Genomic DNA, 16,570 nt, shown 5'->3' with positions numbered 1-16,570 from the left:
AACATGATGTAAAGCATTTTATTTTACTTACCATATGACATAGACTTCTCTGCAACATATTCTTTGAGAGCGCTACTAAAGTTATAGAAGTTACCTTAAGTAATATCTCCATTTGACATTCTAGACTTTAGCATTCTGAAAGATAAAGAAAGTTGCAAAGTAAATGCAAAGAGGTAGGTTCCTGAATTCAGCTTTAGCTTGTGTAGACCATGTTTCTGACTACTATTTATTCCGTTTCTACAGTTACACATCAATCTCAATAGTTCTGTACACATACTTTAAAAAATGCTTAGAATAGAAAGAAAAGTTGAAATGAGTATGTTTAATGTTGCACAATGGCAATGAATGTTAAGTTGATGGAACGCATTTAACTTTACTTTCCATATGTTTCAGAGTTGTCTACAGCGAATGTTATCAGTGTGCTTCTAAAGTTCGAGAGGTTAATTTATGTAATATCACCAATTGACATAGTTGACCAGCACTTTCTAAGACTATGAAAGCTGATGGCATTTTCAATGTAAAAGCTAAGTGCTATGTTCCTGATTTCAGCTTTATCTTGAGTAGTCCATGGTTCTCACTAGTATGCATGCCGTTTCTATGCAGTTACACATCAATCTCAATAGATATGTAAACACACATAACACATAATGCTCAGAATAGAATGTAATGTATTCATCACAACAGATTGTACTCTTCAACTTTGCTCAAGAACAAACATGATGTAAAGCATTTTATTTTACTTACCATATGATTTAGACTTCTCTGCAACATATTCTTTCAGAGTGCTACTAAAGTTAGAGAAATTACCTTAAACGCTACTAAAAATAAAGCAAGTAAATGTTATGTGGTTGGTTCTTGAATTCTGCTTCATCTTGTGTAGGCCATGGTTCTGACTAGTATTCATGCCGTTTCTATACAGTTACACCTCAATCTCAATAGTTATGTACACATACATAACAAAAAATGCACACAATCGAAAGTTATGTATTGAGTTGAAATGAGTATGTTCAATGTTGCACAAATGCAGTGAATGTTCAGTTGATGTAAAGCATTTAACTTTACATTCCATATGATTTAGAGTTGTCTACAACGAATATTATCAGTGTGCTACTAATGTTAGAGAAGTTACCTTAAGTAATATCACCATTTGAGATTATAGACTGTTGCATTATCAAAGAAAAAGGAAGCTGATGGCAGTTGCAAAGTAAATGCAATGTTGTAGGTTCCTGATTTCAGCTTAATCTTGAGTAGTCCATGGTTCTGACTATTATTCATGCTGTTTCTAATCAGTTACACCTCATTCTCAATAGTTATAACACATAGCATAACACATCATGCTCAGAATATAATTTAATGTATTCATCTCAACAGAGTGTACTGTTCAAATTTGCCAAGGTGTACTGTTCTTTAACATGATGTAAAGCATTTTACTATACTTACCATATAATTTAGAGTTGTCTGCAACATTTTCTTTGAGAGTGCTACTAACTTTAGTGAAGTTACCTTAACTAATATCTCCATTTGACAGTCTAGACTTTAGCATTCTGAAAGATAAGGAAAGTTGCAAAGTAAATGCAAAGAGGTAGTTTCCTCAATTCAGCTTTAGCTTGTGTAGACCATGTTTCTGACTACTATTTATTCCGTTTCTACAGTTACACATCAATCTCAATAGTTCTGTACACATACTTTAAAAAATGCTTAGAATAGAAAGAAAAGTTGAAATGAGTATGTTTAATGTTGCACAAATGCAATGAATGTTAAGTTCATGGAACGCATTTAACTTTACTTTCCATATGTTTCAGAGTTGTCTACAACGAATATTATCAGTGTGCTACTAAAGTTCGAGAGGTTAATTTATGTAATATCACCAATTGACATAGTTGACTTCAGCACTTTCTAAGACTATGAAAGCTGATGGCATTTTCAATGTAAAAGCTAAGTGCTATGTTCCTGATTTCAGCTTTATCTTGAGTAGTCCATGGTTCTCACTAGTATGCATGCCGTTTCTATGCAGTTACACAACAATCTCAATAGTTATGTACACATACATAACACATCATGCTCAAAACAGAATGCAATGTATTCATCTCAACAGAGTGTACTGTTGAAATTTCGCAAAGAGTACTGTGCTTTAAGATGACAAGTAAAATCTATGTGGTAGGTGCCTGATTTCAGCTTTATCTTGAGTAGTCCATGGTTCTGACTAGTATTCATGCCGTTTCTATTCAGTTACACCTGACTCTACATTGTTATGTGCACATACATAACACATCATGCTCAGAATAGAATGTAATGTATTCATCTCAATAGATTCTACTGTTCAAATTTGCCCATTAGTTGTGTGATTTAACATGATGTAAAGCATTTTATGTGATTTAACATGATGTAAAGCAATTTATTTTACTTACCATATGACATAGAGTTCTCTGCACACTATTCTTTCAGAGTGCTACTAAAGTTAGAGAAGTTACATTAAGTGATATCACCATTTAACATTATAGTCTTTAGCACTTTCTAAGAAAAAGAAAGCTGATGGATGTTGTAATGTACCAGGTATGTGGTAGGTTCCTGATTTCGGCTTTATGTTCAATAGTCCATGGTTCTGACTAGTATTCATGCTGGTTCACTTCATTTTCAATAGTTTTGAACACATACATAACACATCCTGCTCAGAACAGAACGTAATGTATTCATCTCAACAGAGTGTACTGTTGAAATTTGCCAAAGAGTACGGTGCTTTAAGATGATATAATGCATTTTAATTTACTTTGCATCTGATTTAGAGTTGTCCTCAACATATTCTTTGAGAGTGCTACTAAAGTTAGAGAAGTTTCCCTAAGCGCTACTAAAGATAGAGCAAGTAAAATCTATGTGGTAGGTGCCTGATTTCAGCTTTATCTTGAGTAGTCCATGGTTCTGACTAGTATTCATGCCGTTTCTATTCAGTTACACCTCACTCTTAATAGTTATGTGCAAATACATAACACATCCTGCTCAGAATAGAATGTAATGAATTCATTTCAATAGATTCTACTGTTCAAATTTGCCCAAGAGTAGTGTGATTTAACATGATGTAAAGCATTTTATGTGATCTAACATGATGTAAAGCATTTTATTTTACTTACCATATGACATAGACTTCTCTGCAACATATTCTTTGAGAGCGCTACTAAAGTTATAGAAGTTACCTTAAGTAATATCTCCATTTGACATTCTAGACTTTAGCATTCTGAAAGATAAAGAAAGTTGCAAAGTAAATGCAAAGAGGTAGGTTCCTGAATTCAGCTTTAGCTTGTGTAGACCATGTTTCTGACTACTATTTATTCCGTTTCTACAGTTACACATCAATCTCAATAGTTCTGTACACATACTTTAAAAAATGCTTAGAATAGAAAGAAAAGTTGAAATGAGTATGTTTAATGTTGCACAAATGCAATGAATGTTAAGTTGATGGAACGCATTTAACTTTACTTTCCATATGTTTCAGAGTTGTCTACAGCGAATGTTATCAGTGTGCTTCTAAAGTTCGAGAGGTTAATTTATGTAATATCACCAATTGACATAGTTGACCAGCACTTTCTAAGACTATGAAAGCTGATGGCATTTTCAATGTAAAAGCTAAGTGCTATGTTCCTGATTTCAGCTTTATCTTGAGTAGTCCATGGTTCTCACTAGTATGCATGCCGTTTCTATGCAGTTACACATCAATCTCAATAGATATGTAAACACACATAACACATAATGCTCAGAATAGAATGTAATGTATTCATCACAACAGATTGTACTCTTCAACTTTGCTCAAGAACAAACATGATGTAAAGCATTTTATTTTACTTACCATATGATTTAGACTTCTCTGCAACATATTCTTTCAGAGTGCTACTAAAGTTAGAGAAATTACCTTAAACGCTACTAAAAATAAAGCAAGTAAATGTTATGTGGTTGGTTCTTGAATTCTGCTTCATCTTGTGTAGGCCATGGTTCTGACTAGTATTCATGCCGTTTCTATACAGTTACACCTCAATCTCAATAGTTATGTACACATACATAACAAAAAATGCACACAATCGAAAGTTATGTATTGAGTTGAAATGAGTATGTTCAATGTTGCACAAATGCAGTGAATGTTCAGTTGATGTAAAGCATTTAACTTTACATTCCATATGATTTAGAGTTGTCTACAACGAATATTATCAGTGTGCTACTAATGTTAGAGAAGTTACCTTAAGTAATATCACCATTTGAGATTATAGACTGTTGCATTATCAAAGAAAAAGGAAGCTGATGGCAGTTGCAAAGTAAATGCAATGTTGTAGGTTCCTGATTTCAGCTTAATCTTGAGTAGTCCATGGTTCTGACTATTATTCATGCTGTTTCTAATCAGTTACACCTCATTCTCAATAGTTATAACACATAGCATAACACATCATGCTCAGAATATAATTTAATGTATTCATCTCAACAGAGTGTACTGTTCAAATTTGCCAAGGTGTACTGTTCTTTAACATGATGTAAAGCATTTTACTATACTTACCATATAATTTAGAGTTGTCTGCAACATTTTCTTTGAGAGTGCTACTAACTTTAGTGAAGTTACCTTAACTAATATCTCCATTTGACAGTCTAGACTTTAGCATTCTGAAAGATAAGGAAAGTTGCAAAGTAAATGCAAAGAGGTAGTTTCCTCAATTCAGCTTTAGCTTGTGTAGACCATGTTTCTGACTACTATTTATTCCGTTTCTACAGTTACACATCAATCTCAATAGTTCTGTACACATACTTTAAAAAATGCTTAGAATAGAAAGAAAAGTTGAAATGAGTATGTTTAATGTTGCACAAATGCAATGAATGTTAAGTTGATGGAACGCATTTAACTTTACTTTCCATATGTTTCAGAGTTGTCTACAACGAATATTATCAGTGTGCTACTAAAGTTCGAGAGGTTAATTTATGTAATATCACCAATTGACATAGTTGACTTCAGCACTTTCTAAGACTATGAAAGCTGATGGCATTTTCAATGTAAAAGCTAAGTGCTATGTTCCTGATTTCAGCTTTATCTTGAGTAGTCCATGGTTCTCACTAGTATGCATGCCGTTTCTATGCAGTTACACAACAATCTCAATAGTTATGTACACATACATAACACATCATGCTCAAAACAGAATGCAATGTATTCATCTCAACAGAGTGTACTGTTGAAATTTCGCAAAGAGTACTGTGCTTTAAGATGACAAGTAAAATCTATGTGGTAGGTGCCTGATTTCAGCTTTATCTTGAGTAGTCCATGGTTCTGACTAGTATTCATGCCGTTTCTATTCAGTTACACCTGACTCTACATTGTTATGTGCACATACATAACACATCATGCTCAGAATAGAATGTAATGTATTCATCTCAATAGATTCTACTGTTCAAATTTGCCCATTAGTTGTGTGATTTAACATGATGTAAAGCATTTTATGTGATTTAACATGATGTAAAGCAATTTATTTTACTTACCATATGACATAGAGTTCTCTGCACACTATTCTTTCAGAGTGCTACTAAAGTTAGAGAAGTTACATTAAGTAATATCACCATTTAACATTATAGTCTTTAGCACTTTCTAAGAAAAAGAAAGATGATGGATGTTGTAATGTACCAGGTATGTGGTAGGTTCCTGATTTCGGCTTTATGTTCAATAGTCCATGGTTCTGACTAGTATTCATGCTGGTTCACTTCATTTTCAATAGTTTTGAACATACATAACACATCCTGCTCAGAACAGAACGTAATGTATTCATCTCAACAGAGTGTACTGTTGAAATTTGCTAAAGAGTACGGTGCTTTAAGATGATATAATGCATTTTAATTTACTTTGCATCTGATTTAGAGTTGTCCTCAACATATTCTTTGAGAGTGCTACTAAAGTTAGAGAAGTTTCCCTAAGCGCTACTAAAGATAGAGCAAGTAAAATCTATGTGGTAGGTGCCTGATTTCAGCTTTATCTTGAGTAGTCCATGGTTCTGACTAGTATTCATGCCGTTTCTATACAGTTACACCTCAATCTCAATAGTTATGTACACATACATAACAAAAAATGCACACAATCGAAAGTTATGTATTGAGTTGAAATGAGTATGTTCAATGTTGCACAAATGCAGTGAATGTTCAGTTGATGTAAAGCATTTAACTTTACATTCCATATGATTTAGAGTTGTCTACAACGAATATTATCAGTGTGCTACTAATGTTAGAGAAGTTACCTTAAGTAATATCACCATTTGAGATTATAGACTGTTGCATTATCAAAGAAAAAGGAAGCTGATGGCAGTTGCAAAGTAAATGCAATGTTGTAGGTTCCTGATTTCAGCTTTATCTTGAGTAGTCCATGGTTCTGACTAGTATTCATGCCGTTTCTATTCAGTTACACCTCACTCTTAATAGTTATGTGCAAATACATAACACATCCTGCTCAGAATAGAATGTAATGAATTCATTTCAATAGATTCTACTGTTCAAATTTGCCCAAGAGTAGTGTGATTTAACATGATGTAAAGCATTTTATGTGATCTAACATGATGTAAAGCATTTTATTTTACTTACCATATGACATAGACTTCTCTGCAACATATTCTTTGAGAGCGCTACTAAAGTTATAGAAGTTACCTTAAGTAATATCTCCATTTGACATTCTAGACTTTAGCATTCTGAAAGATAAAGAAAGTTGCAAAGTAAATGCAAAGAGGTAGGTTCCTGAATTCAGCTTTAGCTTGTGTAGACCATGTTTCTGACTACTATTTATTCCGTTTCTACAGTTACACATCAATCTCAATAGTTCTGTACACATACTTTAAAAAATGCTTAGAATAGAAAGAAAAGTTGAAATGATTATGTTTAATGTTGCACAAATGCAATGAATGTTAAGTTGATGGAACGCATTTAACTTTACTTTCCATATGTTTCAGAGTTGTCTACAGCGAATGTTATCAGTGTGCTTCTAAAGTTCGAGAGGTTAATTTATGTAATATCACCAATTGACATAGTTGACCAGCACTTTCTAAGACTATGAAAGCTGATGGCATTTTCAATGTAAAAGCTAAGTGCTATGTTCCTGATTTCAGCTTTATCTTGAGTAGTCCATGGTTCTCACTAGTATGCATGCCGTTTCTATGCAGTTACACATCAATCTCAATAGATATGTAAACACACATAACACATAATGCTCAGAATAGAATGTAATGTATTCATCACAACAGATTGTACTCTTCAACTTTGCTCAAGAGCAAACATCATGTAAAGCATTTAACTTTACTTCTCATATGATTTAGAGTTGTCTACAACCAATATTATGAGTGTTCTCCTAATGTTTGATATGTTACTTTGTAATCTTACCATTTGACATAATAGTAGCATTCTCAAAGAAAAAGAATGCTGGTAGCAGTTGCAATGTACAAGGAACGTGGTAAGTTCCTGCTTTCAGCTTTATCTTGAGTAGACCATGGTTCTGGCAAGTATGCATACCTTTTCTATGCTGTTACACATCAATCTCAATAGTTATGTACACATACATAACTCGTAATGCTCAGAATAGAAAGTAGTGTATTCTTCTCCAAAGAGTGTACTGGTCAAATTTGCTCGTGTACTATGTTTGAACATGATGTAAAGCATTTTATTTGACTTACCATGTGATTTAGAGTTCTCTGCAACCTATTCTTACAGAGTGCTACTAAAGTTAGAGAAGTTACATTAAGTGATATCACCATTTGTCATTACAGACTTTAGCATTCTGAAAGAAAAAGAAAGCTGAACAAATGCAATGTTAAGTTGATGTAAAGCATTTAACTTTTCTTTCCATATGATTTAGAGTTGTCTACAACCAATATTATGAGTGTGTTACTAAAGTTCGAGAAGTTACTTTAAGTAATATCGCGATTTGACAAAACAGACCAGCACTTACTAAGATAAAGAAAGCTGATGGCAGTTCTAATGTAAAAGCTATGTTGCAGGTTTCTGATTTCAACTTTATCCTGAGTAGCTCATGGTTCTGACTAGTATTCATGCTGTTTCTATACAGTTATACATCAGTCTCAATAGTTATGTACACATACATAACACATAATGCTCAGAATTGAAAGTAGCGCCCTCATCTCAAGAGATTGTACTGTTCAAATTTGCTCGAGTACTGTGTTTGAACATCATGTAAAGCATTTACCTTTACTTTCCATATGATTTAGAGTTGCCTACAACCAATATTATGAGTGTGCTACTAAATGTAGAGAAGTTACTTTAAGTAATCTCACCATTTGACATAATAGACTTTAGTACTTTGTAAGACAAAGAAAGCTGATGGCAGTTCCAATGTAAAGGCTATGTTGTAGGTTTCTGATTTCAACTTTATCCTGAGTAGCTCATGGTTCTGACTAGTATTCATGCCGTTTCTATACAGTTATACATCAATCTCAATAGTTATGTACACATACATAACACGTAATGCTCAGAATTGAAAGTAGCGCCCTCATCCCAAGAGAGTGTACTGTTCAAATTTGCTCGAGTACTGTGTTTGAACATCATGTAAAGCATTTACCTTTACTTTCCATATGATTTAGAGTTGCCTACAACCAATATTATGAGCGTGCTACTAAAGTTAGAGAAGTTACCTTAACTAATATCACCATTTGACATTACAGACTTTAGCATTCTCAAAGAATAAGAAAGCTGATGGCAGTTGCAATGTAAATGCAATGTGTTAGGTTCCTGAATTCAGCTTTATCTTGAGTAGACCATGGTTCGGACTGGTATTCATGCCATTTCTATACAATTACACATCAATCTCAATAGTTATGTACACATAGATAACAAACAAAGCTCAGAATAGAAAGTAATGCATTCAGTTGAAATGAATGTATGTCCAAAGTTGCACAAATGCAATGTTAAGTTGATGTAAAGCATTTAACTTTACTTTCCATATGATTTAGAGTTGTCTACAACCAATATTATGTGTCCTACTAAAGTTCGAAAATGTACTTTAAGTAACATCACCTTTTGACATAATAGGCTTTAGCAGTTTCTAAGACAAGGAAAGCTGACGACAATTCCAATGTACAAGCTATGTAGTAGGTTCCTGCTTTCAAATTTATCTCGAGTAGCCCATGGTTCTGACTAGTATTCATGCCATTTCTATACAATTGCACATCAATCTCAATAGTTATGTACTCATAGATAACAAATAAAGCTCAGAATAGAAAGTAATGTATTCAGTTGAAATGAGTGTATGTTCAAAGTTGCACAAATGCAATGTTAAGTTGATGTAAAGCATTTAACTTTACTTTCCATATGATTTAGAGTTGTCTGCAACCAATATTATGAGTGTGCTACTAAAGTTCGAGAAGTTACTTAAAGTAATATCATGATTTGACATAACAGACTTCAGCACTTATTAAGACAAAGAAAGCTGATGGGAGTTCCAATGTAAAAGCTATGTTGTAGGTTTCTGATTTCAACTTTATCCTGAGTAGCTCATGGTTCTGACTAGTATTCATGCCGTTTCTATACAGTTATACATCAATCTCAATAGTTATGTACACATACATAACACATAATGCTCAGAATTGAAAGTAGCTCCCTCATCTCAAGAGAGCGTACTGTTCAAATTTGCTCAAGAGTACTGTGTTTGAACATCATGTAAAGCATTTAACTTTACTTTCCATCTGATTTAGAGTTGTCTACAACCAAGATGATGAGTGTGTTACTAAAGTTCAAAAAGTTACTTTAAGTAACATCACCATTTGACATAATAGTATTTAGCAAGTTCTAAGACAAGGAAAGCTGACGGCAGTTCCAATGTAAAAGCTATGTGGTAGGTTCCTGATTTCAACTTTATCTTGAGTAGACCATGGTTCTGACTAGTATTCATGCCATTTCTATACAGATATACATCAATCTCAATAGTTATGTACACATAAATAACACGTAATGCTCAGAATTGTAAGTAGCGCCCTCATCTCAAGAGAGCGTACTGTTCAAATTTGCATGTGTACTGTTTGAAAATGATATAAAGCATTTTATTTTACTTACCATGTGATTTAGAGTTCTCTGCAACCTATTCTTACAGAGTGCTACTAAATTTAGAGAAGCTACCTTAACTAATATCACCATTTGACATTACAGACTTTAGCATTCTCAAAGAATAAGAAAGCTGATTGCAGTTGCAAAGTAAATGCAAAGTGTAAGGTTCCTGAATTCAGCTTTATCTTGAGTAGACCATGGTTCTGCCTAGTATTCATGCCGTTTCTATACAATTACACCAATCTCAATAGTTATGTACACATACATAACAAACAAAGCTCAGAATAGAAAGTAATGTATTCAGTTGAAATGAGTGTATATTCAAAGTTGCACAAATGCAATGTTAAGTTGATGTAAAGCATTTAACTTTACTTTCCATATGATTTAGAGTTGTCTACAACCAATATTATGAGTGTGCTACTAAAGGTCAAAAAGTTACTTTAAGTAACATCACCATTTGACACAATAGTGTTTAGCACTTTATACGACAAGCAAAGCTGACAGCAGTTGCAATGTGCAAGCTATATGGTAGGTTCCTGCTTTCAGCTTTATCTTGAGTAGTCCATGGTTCTGACTAGTATTCATGCCGTTTCTATATAGGTATACATCAATCTCAATAGTTACGTACACATTCATAGCATAAAATGCTCAGTATAGAAAGTAATGCATTCTGTTGAAGAGAGTATCTGTGCAATGTGCTCAAATGTAATGAATGTAAAGTTGGTACAAAGCATTTAACTTTTTTTACCATATGATTTAGAGATGTCTACAACAAATATGATGAGTGTGCTTCTAATGTTAGAGAAGTTACTTCAATTACTATCCCGATTTTTTCATAATTCACATTAGCATTTTGAAAGAGAAATAAAGCTGAAGGCAGTTGCAATGTGAATGCTATGTGGTAGGTTCCTGATTTCAACTTAATCTTGAGTAGTCCATGGGTCCGGCTGGTATTAATGTCGTCTCTATAGAGTTACACCTCAATCTGAGTAGTTATGTACACATACATAACTCAAAATACTCAGAATAGAAAGTAATGTATTCAGCTCAGAAGAGTATAACTGTTCTATTTTGCTCTAATGTTTGAGTGTTAAGTTGTTAAGTGTAAAGCATTTTATTTTACTTACCATATGAATTAGAGTTGTCTACAACCAATTCTTTGAGATTGCTACTAACTTACCTTAAGTAATATCACCATTTGACATAATAGACTTCAGCATTTTCAAGGAAAAAGAAAGTTAATGGCAGGTCCAATGTAAATGCTATGTGGTAGGTTCCTAAATTCAGCTTTATTTTGAGTAGTCCATGGTTCTGGCTAGTATGCATGTGGTTTCTATGCAGTTACACATCAATCTCTATAGTTATGTACACATACATAACACGTAATGCTCAGAATAGAAACCAGCGTACTCATCACAAGAGAGAGTACTGTTCAAATTTGCTCAAGAGTACTGTGGTTGAACATGATGTAAAGCATTTAACTTTACTTTCCATATGATTTAGAGTTGTCTACAACCAATATTATGAGTGTGCTACTAAAGTTTGAGAAGTTACTTTAAGTAATATCACCATTTGAGATAATAGACTTTAGCATTCGCAAAGAAAAAGAAAACATGGCAGTTGCAATGTAAATGCTATGTAGTAGGTTCCTGAATTCAGCTTTATCTTGAGTAGTCCATGGTTTAGACTTATATTCATGTGGTCTCTATACAGTTACATATCAGTCTGAGCAGTTATGTACACATTATTAACACAAATGCTCAGAATACAAAGTAATGTATTCAGCTTGGAAGAGTATAACTGTTCAACTTTGCTCAAAGGTATGAGTGAAAGTTGATGTAAAGCATTTTATTTTACTTACCATATGCTTCAGAGTAGTCTGCAACCATTTTTATGGGTGTACAACTAGAGTTTGAGAAGTTACCTAAAGTAATATCACCATTTGCACATAATAGATTTCAGCCTTTTCAAAGAGAGAGTAAGCTAGTGGCAGTTCCAATGTAAATGCTAGTTGATTCTGTTACGTTCCCCAGTAACCGGGTAATTTACCAGCAAAGATAGATGGGTCCGCTGAAGCCTGGTGCTACTATTTTCAAACGTTTTTATTTATAAAGGGGCACAAACGTATGGTTAATACAAAACATTCAGATCATATACGTTGTCACAACTCAATCTAAAGCACAGGTATAGTAATAATCAGTCAGAAATAAGCTCTATCGTTGTCTAGGGGTAATGTAGATATATATTGTTTACTGGATATCTAAAAGTCTTTTGTGGTCACTGCAGTTCCACCAGCTGCCGTCGTTGTGGGGTCGCGTTGGTGCACTTTTGTTAGAAAGAGAGAGAGAGATGGGATGGAACAGTTACCCGACTGGTTTTCCAACCTGGAGGAGTTTGGTTTGTCGGAGCCTCATTGGGGAAATGAACGCTCATCTGTGGCCTCCCCTGTAGCTAAGCCATTCTTCCATTGTGGGGTTGCCAATCCCAGGCAAGGAAAAGACGCACACGAACCCCACCACCGGCTGTCGCTCTCAAAACGCTGTCACAGGATTTCTAGCGTGTCTTCTGGTGCTTCTGAAGGGGTCCTCCCCCCCCAGACCCTCCTTTATACTTCCTCACAGGATCGCCGGTGTCAATCTCTCTCTCAACCAGCCCACTTTGCCCGAGGGCTTTACACGTGGTCTTCATGAGACAATAGTCAAAGAGTCGCTTTATTCTGCTTCCCAGGGGAACGTGGTCTTCAGCACATCTCCCTCTCTCTCTTGGGTCATTTGACCCCCCCTTGACTAGGGCTCTTGCGAATCTCACAAAGGAGGGGGCTGGGGTCATAACAGTTCTTTCCTGAATTCATCATGATCTTCTGTATTCAATAGGTCCGACTAGTATTCAGGAAGTTTCGATATAGTTGCGCCTCAAGCTTAATAGTTACGTACACACACATCACACAAAATGCTCAGAGTACAAAGTAATGCATTCAGCTGAAAAGAGTGTACTGTTCAATTTTGCTCAAGAGTACTGTGTGCTAACTTGAAGTAAAATCTTTCAATTTTACTTAACATCTGATATAGAGTTGTCTGCAACCAATTCTTTGAGAGTGCTACTAAAGTTAGAGAAGTTAACTTCAGTAAGATCACATTTTGAAATAATAGACTTTAGCAATTTCAAAGAAAAGAAAGCTGATGGTAGGTCCAATGTAAATGCTAAGTGAAGGGTTCCTGAATTCAGCATTATCTTGAGTAGTACATCTTTCTGACTAGTATTCATGCTGTCTCTATACAGTTACACCTCAATCTGAGTACTTATGTACACATACATAACACAAAATGCTCTGAATAGAAAGTAATTTATTCACATCAGAAGAGTATAACTGTTCAATTTTGCTGATATGTATGAGTGTTAAGTTGATGTAAAGAATTTTATTTTACTTATCATATGAATTAGAGTTGTCTGCAGCCAATGTTATGAGAGTGCTACTAAATTTAAAGAAGTTACCTAAGTAATATCTTCTTTTGACATAATAGACTTTAGCACTTTCAACGAAAAAGAAAGCTGATGACAGGTCCAATTTAAATGCTATGTGGAAGTTTCCTGAATTCAGCTTTATCTTGAGTAGTCCATGGTTCTGGCTAGTATTCATGCTTCTCTATAGAGTTACACCTCAATCTGAGCAGTTATGTACGCATACATAACACAAAATACTCAGAATAGAAAGTAATGTATTCAGATCAGAAGAGTATAACTGTTCAATTTTGCTCTAATGTATGAGTGTTCAGTTGATGTAAAGCATTTTATTTTACTTATCATATGAATTAGAGTTGTCTGCAACCATTTCTTTGAGAGGGGTACTAAAGTTAGAGAAGTTACCTTATGTAATATCACCTTTTGACATAATTGACTAGCACTTTCAAAGAAAAAGAAAGCTGATGGCAGGTCAATGGACAATAGACAATAGATGCAGAAGTAGACCATTCAGCACTTCGAGCCTGCACAGCCATTTTGAGATCATGGCTGATCATCTACTATCAATACCCGGTTCCTGCCTTGTCCCCATATTCCTTGATTCCCCTATCCATAGGATACCTATCTAGCTCCTTCTTGAAAGCATCTCTGGACCTTCTGAGGCAGTGCATTCCAGACCCCCACAACTCTCTTGGAGAAGAAGTTTTTCCTTAACTCTGTCCTAAATGACCCACCCCTTATTCTCAAACCATGCCCTCTGGTACTGGACTCTCCCAGCATCTGGAACATAATTCCTGCCTCTATCTTGTCCAATCCCTTAATAATCTTATATGTTTCAATCAGATCCCCTCTCAATCTCCTTAATTCCAGCATGTACAAGCCTAGTCTCTCTAACCTTTCTGCGTAAGACAGTCCAGACATCCCAGGAATTAACCTCGTGAATCTACGCTGCACTTCCTCTACAGCCAGGATGTCCTTCCTTAACCCTGGAGACCAAAACTATACACAATACTCCAGGTGTGGTCTCACCAGGGCTCTGTACAAATGCAAGAGGATTTCCTTGCTCTTGTACTCAATTCCATTAGCCTTCTTCACTGCCTGCTGCACTTGCTCATTCACCTTCAGTGACTGATGAACAAGGACTCCTAGATCTCTTTGTATTTCTCCCTTACCTAACTCTACACTGTTCAGATAATAATCTGCCTTCCTGTTCTTACTCCCAAAGTGGATAACCTCACACTTATTCACATTAAACATCATCTGCCAAGTATCTGCCCACTCACCCAGCCTATCCAAGTCACCCTGAATTCTCCTAACATCCTCATCACATGTCACACTGCCACCCAGCTTAGTATCATTAGCAAAGTCTCAATGCCTTCATCTAAATCGTTGACGTAAATTGTAAACGGCTGTGGTCCCAATACCGAGCCCTGTGACACCCCACTAGTTACCACCTGCCATTCTGAGAAACACCCGTTCACCGCTACCCTTTGCTTTCTATCTGCCAACCAGTTTTCTATCCATGTCAATGTCTTCCCCCCAATGCCATGAGCTTTGATTTTACCCAGCAATCTCCTATGTGGGACCTTATAAAATGCCTTCTGAAAATCGAGGTACATGACATCCACTGGATCTCCCCCGTCTAACTTCTTGGTTACATCCTCGAAAACTCCAACAGATTAGTCAAGCATGAGTCACCCTTGATAAATCCATGCTGGCTCGGCCCAATCCTATCACTGCTATCTAGATATGCCACTATTTCATCTGTAATAATGGACTCTAGCATCTTCCCCACCACCGATGTCAGGCTGACAGGCGATTGTTCTCTGTTTTCTCCCTCCCCCCTTTCTTAAAAAGTGGGATAACATTAGCCATTCTCCAATCCTCAGGAACTGATCCTGAATCTAAGAAACATTGGAAAATGATTACCAATGCATTCACAATTTCCAGGGCCACTTCCTTTAGTACCCTAGGATGCAGACCATCCAGACCTGGGGATTTGTCAGCCTTCAGTCCCATCAGTGTACTCATCACCGTTTCCTTCCTAATGTCAATCTGTTTCATTTCCTCTGTTACCCTATATCCTTGGCCCATCCATACATCTGGGAGATTGCTTGTGTCTTCCTTAGTGAAGACAGATCTAAAGTACTTATTAAATCCTTCTGCCATTTCTCTGTTTCCCATAACAATTTCACCCAATTCATCCTTCAAAGGCCCAACATTGTTCTTAACTATCTTCTTTCTCTTTACATACCTAAAAAAGCTTTTGCTATCCTCCTTTATATTCCTGGCTAGCTTGCATTTGTACCTCATTTTTTCTCCCCGTATTGCCTTTTTAGTTAAGTTCTGTTGTTCCTTAAAAACTTCCCAATCATCTGTTCTCCCTCTCACCTTAGCTCTGTCATACTTCCTTTTTTTTTTAATGCTATGCAATCTCTGACTTCCTTTGTCAACCACAGTGGCCCCTTTTCCCCCTTTGAATCCTTCCTTCTCCGGGGGATGAACTGATTTTGCACCTTGTGCATTATTCCCAAGAATACCTGCCATTGCTGTTCCACTGTATTTTCTGCTAGGATATCCGTCCAGTCAACTTTGGCCAGCTCCTCCCTCATGGCTCCATAGTTTCCCCTGTTCAATTGCAACACTGACACCTCCGAGCTGCCCTTATCCTTCTCAAATTGCAGATAAAAACTTACCATATTATGATCACTACCTCCTAATGGCTCCTTTACTTCAAGATCGCTTCTCAAATCCTGTTCATTACATAACACTAAATCCACAATAGACTTGTCCCTGGTCAGCTCTCGTACAAGCTGTTCCAAGAATGCATCCCGTAGGCACTCTACAAACTCCTTATCCTGGGGTCCAGCACCAACCTGATTCTCCCAGTTCACCTGCATGTTGAAATCCCCCATAACTACTGCGACATTACCTTTGCCACATGCCAATGTTAACTCCCTATTCAACTTGCACCCAATATCCATGCTACTGTTTGGAGGCCTATAGGCAACCCCCATTTGGGTCCTTTTGCCCTTACTGTTCCTCAGTTCTATCCACACAG

This window comes from Hemitrygon akajei, chromosome 1 (assembly GCF_048418815.1).
Source record: "Hemitrygon akajei chromosome 1, sHemAka1.3, whole genome shotgun sequence".
NCBI lineage: Eukaryota > Metazoa > Chordata > Chondrichthyes > Myliobatiformes > Dasyatidae > Hemitrygon > Hemitrygon akajei.
This window is presented reverse-complemented; position numbering follows the sequence as displayed.